This window comes from Pelodiscus sinensis, chromosome 5 (genome assembly GCF_049634645.1).
Source record: "Pelodiscus sinensis isolate JC-2024 chromosome 5, ASM4963464v1, whole genome shotgun sequence".
Taxonomy (NCBI): Eukaryota; Metazoa; Chordata; order Testudines; family Trionychidae; genus Pelodiscus; species Pelodiscus sinensis.
The window spans coordinates 88,872,504-88,879,377 of record NC_134715.1 but is presented as its reverse complement, the minus strand read 5'-3'; positions in this window follow the sequence as shown (position 1 = coordinate 88,879,377).

Below are 6,874 nucleotides of genomic sequence, written 5' to 3'. Positions count from 1 at the left end.
CATATCTAGCTTCTCATCCACTGTAACCCCCAGGTCCTTTGCTGCAGAACTACTACTTAACCGGTTGGTCCCCAGCTTGTAACTATGCTTGGGATTCTTCCATCCCAAGTGCAGGACTTTACACTTGTCCTTGTTGAACCTCATCAGATTTCTTGTGGCCCAATCCTCCAATTTGTCTAAGTCATTCTGTGCCCTTTCTCTGCCCTTAAGCGTATCTACCTCTCCCCCCAGCTTAGTGTCATCCGCAAACTTGCTGAGGGTGCAATCCATCCTCTCATCCAGATCATTAATAAAGATATTGAACAAAACCGGTTCTAGAACCGAACCTTGGGGCACTCCACTAGAAACCGACCGCCATCCTGACATCGAGCCATTGATCACTACCCGCTGGGCCCGGCCTTCTAGCCATCTTTCTATCCATCTTACCATCCATTTATCCAATTCACAATCCCTTAACTTGCTGGCAAGAATGTTGTGGGAGACCGTATCAAAAGCCTTGCTAAAGTCCTAAATGGAGTGCAGGATTTGGTCCAAGAGGTAAATATAACTTGTCCGTTTACAAATAGTGAACATAATGTAATAAAATCTAACATACCTGTAGTGTGAAAAACACCTCAACAGCCCAACACTGTTACGTTTGATTGTTAAACAAAAATTAAAAGGTACAATGACAAAAGTAAAATCCCTGTAAGTTGCATGGAAACTTTTCAAAGACTCCATAACAGAGGCCCAACTTAAATGTACATCCCAAATTAAAAAACACAGTAAGAGAACTAAAAAAATGCAATGAGGAGTAACGGTAATTCGAATTAGGAGCTTTAATTCGAACTACCTAGTCCATGCCACGTGTAGCCGCAGGGGCATTTAAAAATGGCAGTGCCGGGGAACATGCCAATGAAGCCCGGGATATTTAAATCCTGGGCTTCATTTTTAAGTTTGAATGCCTACATTAGCCACCCTAGTTTGAACTAGGGTGGCAGTGTAGACATACCCATACAGTGTTAGCAAGAGATAGAGTTAGTCTATGCAAAGTGGATAAGACACTGAACTCTATCCTTTTTAATAATTTACCTCAGAGACTATAGATCTGCAAAGAAATTGAAGTTAGAATTACTTTTAATATTTCAACCATTATAAATATTCATTTTCCACTTTAGCTGTCTCTCACATCCACAAGTGACAAGGACAACTGTTCAAAATGTTTTAAATGTTTTGCATTGCTGCTCTCCTGTTTGCCATAATTTTCCTTGATTCTAAAAATGTTCCATAGTCCTCCAGTTAAATACTATCTGTACATAACCTCAACATCCAAAAACATCTCACTTGTCTCCACCCATGCAATGAAAAACGCACACACGCAAAATCCACAAAACCTTTCTGCCTACAAAAGTGTCATGAGAAATTTACTGTGCTATAGATAAACTACCACATGGCTTGTATAGCTGCACACCATCTGTCTGTTGTGGCAGGTGAATCTTGGGGAAAGAAAAATCAGATAAATAGCCAGATTTTCAGTAAAATGCTATTTCACTTGTATGAACCAGCTGACCTTGGGTGTTTGCCGTTGCCAAAAATGTGCTGCCAGTATATGAACAAGGCACTACCATAAAATTATTCTGCCTTTATCTGTGTGCCTGCTGAGAGCAGAGAAGAGGGTCCCTCCTCATGTCTTCTAGGCATACGGAAGGAAGAATTCAAGAAAACATGTCAAGCAAACTTGTTTTAGGTGTGATTATTGGAATCGTTTATGTGCTGTACTGAAGAAATGTTTACACAGTTGAAGAGGGCTGAGTGCTAGAAGGTATCTAAAGTTGTCCATCCCAGCAACAGTTGTAGAAAAACTTGCTATTTGGTGCAATGAAAGGCAGGAAAAAGTTGTTCTTCCAAAGTATTGTTAAGAAACCTAGGGATAATCTCTCTCTGGCAGGGATGAACTAACAACGTACAGCGATGGACAAGAAGTCACCTCAACATTTTGACATAGCAAGAGCCAAATGACTCATGTTGCAGGTCTGGAGAGGGTCAGAGTGCCACCTCTGTGAAGTTAATCTTGTGTGTCAGCTCTCTATCCTTATGTGACAAGACAATGGCAAAGAATGCTTTTGTTGAATGCGACCTTCCCAGAAGCATAAAATATATTGGGAGTACTGATCTTTGACAGGATTACCTTTTTGAAAGCAAGGAACTTCTTGAAATCCAGTGAGCTGGGCATTCCCCACTATGGGAGGAATCCAAAATGGGGGAAAGAAACAAAAAAAAAAAAAAGAAATTAAACTTCTTTATTTGTTAAAGGGGAAAAATAAGTAAAAAAGAAAAAAAACTACAGTTATAACGAGCACTAAGAAGGAGGAGGCTAACTAACTTTAGAAATACAAATGAAAACAACAGCCCTAACAGACTACAGATATTTCCATCTTTTGCCATGGGCAGTTGAGAGAGAACATGGGTTAGCTCATGTGTTCTAACTAGCCTTATGGCACAGCGAGATGAGAGACCTTACCTGTGCAGGACTAATGGACATTGCTACTGAAATTCGCCAATCAGCAGTGCAAACTCAGAAGCACACCAACAGTGGATCACCCACAGGGCCACTTCTCAAAGCAGCAGCACTACTTGCCTTGGGAAGGTGTGATTACAGTTGAGGGTGACAGTTTCCAAAATATTTAAGGTCTGTCCCATTGAGATCCTTTAAGCTCAAAAACAGACTTTGCAGTTACTTTTTTGTTGTTGTTTTTTTTGTTCCTATGTGCTTTTTTCTGTATCACTGGATGCACTATAGAGACATTAAAAGATTCCTGGGGTAAACTCCCAAAATTAAAGGTTCTAATAATTTTACTTCTCAACTCTGGTTACAGATAATGGCTGACAAGAATGGACACTGGCAGATATAGGGTGGCAGAGAACATAGAAATTACCATATTAGATAAAAATAGTGTATCATGTCACCTGGTATCCAATTTTTAAGAGTAGCCAAAATGCTTCTGAAGCATTAAGTTCACTCTCCCTCCAAACAGACGATTGCAAGATTTCTTCCAGATCCCCATCCATTGGTGGCTGATTTATACCCTGAAGCATGAGGTTACATATCCTTACATTTTAAAAAAAATATCAAATATAAATGCCAGTGTTCTCATTATCCACATACATGGATCAACCTTTGAATCTGAGGCTACGTCTAGACTGTGGAGCTATTTCGGGATACCGTTGGTATCCCAAAATAGCTATTCCGCATCTTAAGAGCTAGCCCATTATATCGAAATATAACGAGCTCACTATTCCAACATCCCTGTAAATCTCATTGCACAAGGGATAAGGGGCATTTCAGAATAGCACTTTATTTTGAAATAAGACTGAAATAAGCTATGCAATTTGCCTGATTGTTCAAACAGAGGCAAAATTGCCCTCCGCTGAATGGTGGGGCCCCAAACCTGGCGCATAGCTGAGCTCGACCCTGGGAGGAGTAGGGGGAGCTTGTACTGTGTCTTACCCAACCCCCTCCAGTTTGGGGCTGGGTTTCAGATGCACTAACCCTTTGGCAGAGATGGAGGGAGTCAGGCTTGGGGAAGAAAGGCGGGGAGGAGGTAGCTGTAGCCTGTGGTGGCAGGCAGAGGAGAAGCAGGTGAGCAGAGGGATAACAGGGGGAGTTTAGGGGGACTATACTGGCACCTCACTAGTGTGGCACACAGGGGCCACTTCCTCTCCCCTCTCCTCTGCGCCCTCCTCACTACACACTGTAAATAATCCACTTCTTAGGATATTTATCATTTAATAAATTACTTATTTTACCAACTACAGACATATAAATTATATAATGTTGTGGTTTACATTCTGTTAAATATTTTTTTCTCTTTAATTTGTTCATATCCCGTTCTCATTAGGTTCATGTCTTTTACATAAAAAATGTCAAATTCTTAAATATGTAAGTTTTATAAAACATGCAAAAAGTTAATTTTATACAACCTAAATATGAATTTCATCACTATATTTCATTCAAGCATTTAAAACCACTGTTATAGCAAATGAGTAACACATGGCTTTAATGAATAAAAGGAAAAAAGATTTTGAGCATATCTAATTTATTGTAATAGAGAGGTAGCCATGTTAGTTGAATCTTGGTAAAACAAAAAGAAAAAAGTCTTTAAAGTGCTATATAACTAACAAGATACACAATAATTTTATTATAAGTAATCTGTAATGTTTCCTAACTGCCCATTTACTTACCTAGTTAACCTAATTGTTTTTCACATTATTGCACAGCAAAAAACTACACGAGAGTTATCAATGTAAGAGATTAACTTACCTGTTAAAATAACACTCCGAAAAACTTTTAAATAAAATTAACACACAACACACACCCTCACTTTCTTGAAGGCACTTGAAGCAATAAATAGCCTAAGGCTGAGGATACCCTGCAAGCGTGGCTTTCTGGCAACCATGAGGACTTTTTCCTTCAGGCTTCCATGAGATTATATCCTTAAGTAAAGGAGAGAGGTCTCTCTGAGCTGCTCTTCCAAATTTCACACAAGCCATTCAGCTGAAGCCATAGATATCAAGATTCAAGGCCAACTTTGCCTTGAGCAGACTGCCTCTCCAGGTATTCACAATCACAACATCCAAACATGTATAAGACTTTTAGTTGAGAAAGCCACGTTAATCCCAAGTCTCTGCTATGACTGGGAGATGGAAAATCAGCAACAAAACGTGGGGTGATCTATCACTTCAGTAATGCCAACTCCTTTAGAATTGAGGCTCTGATTATCCAGCACTAGCTAAGGTACAGCAGGCACTGTGTGTATGTCTGATACATTTTTACCAAAACTTCTGCCTGTCCAACTCACCAAAAGAGAAAGAAAACAGGGAGGCAAAAAGGAATGGAATAGTATAGAAACTTTTTTATAAGCTTCAGAGCGGTAGCTGAGTTAGTCTGTAACAGGAAAAACTTAAACAACAAAACGGTCTAGTAGTACTTTAAAGACTAACAAAACATGTAGGTAAAAGGGCCTCCATGGGTTGGATCTGGTCTGCGGAGGCCCTGCTGCTCCCCCACCCCCAGGCCAATTCGGGCTTGGGGCGGGAGAGCATGTGAAACTTTCTCTGCTCTGCCCCCACCCAGCGAGCAGCACACGGCACTTCCAAGCACCACATACTCCTCACAAGGCAGAAGGAGGCTTCTGTCCTCAAGCTTTGATTGGCCTGGGGGTGGGGGAACGCATGAAGCCTCCTCCTGCCCTATCAGAGACATGGGTGCCTAGTGGGAAGGAGGAGGCAAAGGGGCTCCCTCTCCAGACCAATCATGGTCTGGGTAGCCCTGCCCCTTCCTGTTTAGTCCCCACCTATTCTGTGGTGACCCAGGGCTACTTCAAAAATTTTTGAAGTGGCTCTCAGGCAAAAATTATTGCCCACTGTTTATGTAGATGGTATCATGAGCTTTCATGGGTGGAAGTGGCTTGTGCCCACAAAAGCTCATGATACCATCTCCATCAGGCATGTCAAACAGGCTTCTGGCAGGCTGCATGTGGCCCAATCAAAATTTTTTGTGGCCTGCCACTACATTTTATAAAAGAATAAAGTGCAGCCCACTGGCCGTTCGGAGCACGTGGCCGAGTGCAGATCATGGCTGGCTGGGCTGCTCTGCATAGGCATCAAGTGCCTGCTCACAGCTGGCTGCTGTGCTCACACCTCCCCAGTGCCTGAGGAAGAAATGTGTGGTGGCAGCAACACTGGCTCCGGGACCCAGGCATTAGGTATGGGGAGGAGGAGCTGGGAGTGCCTGGGTCTGGGGGAGGGAGGAGGCATTGGGTTAGAGGAGGGTTCTCTGGGGGAACAGAGGGGAATTGGGTTAGAATGGGGATATGGGAGAGCCTGGCTCTGGGGCAGTGGATGGGGATATTTTGTTAATGTTTTGGGTTTTATTTATTTATTTCCAAATAAAATCACAAAACGTATGTTAATTTTATATCAACTATATGTCAATTTTTTGCAATTGTACGAATAATTATGTGTTTATGCAAAATCCCAAACTTACAAAGTATCTGAAATTTTCACAAAAGCCTGTTCTATTTGATTGATGATGTTCTATACTTGTTTTAATTTCAACAAAGCAAATTATGTATCGTATACAAAATTTTAAAGTACCTTACATTTATATTTAAATTAAAAATTATTTTATGAGTAAATAATTTTACACATCAAATTATTGTATTGTATTAAAACAAGAACTGAAAAATATTATAAAATATACCTAAAACATAATCTATAATATTAGAATATAAAATATATTATTTATATTATAATTATAACAATATTATAAAATATACCTAAAACATAATCTATAATAATAAATAATTACAACTTTCCAATGGAAGTACATTTTCGTTGGTGTCCCAGAAAGCTATCAGTTTTCATTCGTAACCCTCAGTTGGCTTCAAGTTTGACATGCCTGATCTATATCTTTGTTAGTCTTTAAAATGCAACTAGATTATTATGCACCCACCTCTCCCCCCAAAGCCATCCCCTCACCAGCGTCCTCCCATCCCAATGCACTCACGTCTCCCACAGAGCCAGCCCCCCATCCCAAAACACTCACCCCTTCCCCTGAGCCAACCCCCCCAGAGCCTCCATCCAAAAGCACTCACTCCTCCCCTGAATGAGCCCCCCCCCCCAGCACTGAGAGCACCCCCCATCAAATCCTCTCCGAGCCAGGCACGGGAGGAATGGAACAGCCGGATAAGTGATTCTAACCTTTAAACTGGAGAGAGCCGGGAGCACTTAGCCAACTCCTGGTCTCTGTTCAAAATCATCACATGGGCCAGAGCAGCATGCGCTTTGCTCCCAGCCCAGCCTGGCGCCCCCCTGGCATGATGCCCGGGGGAAA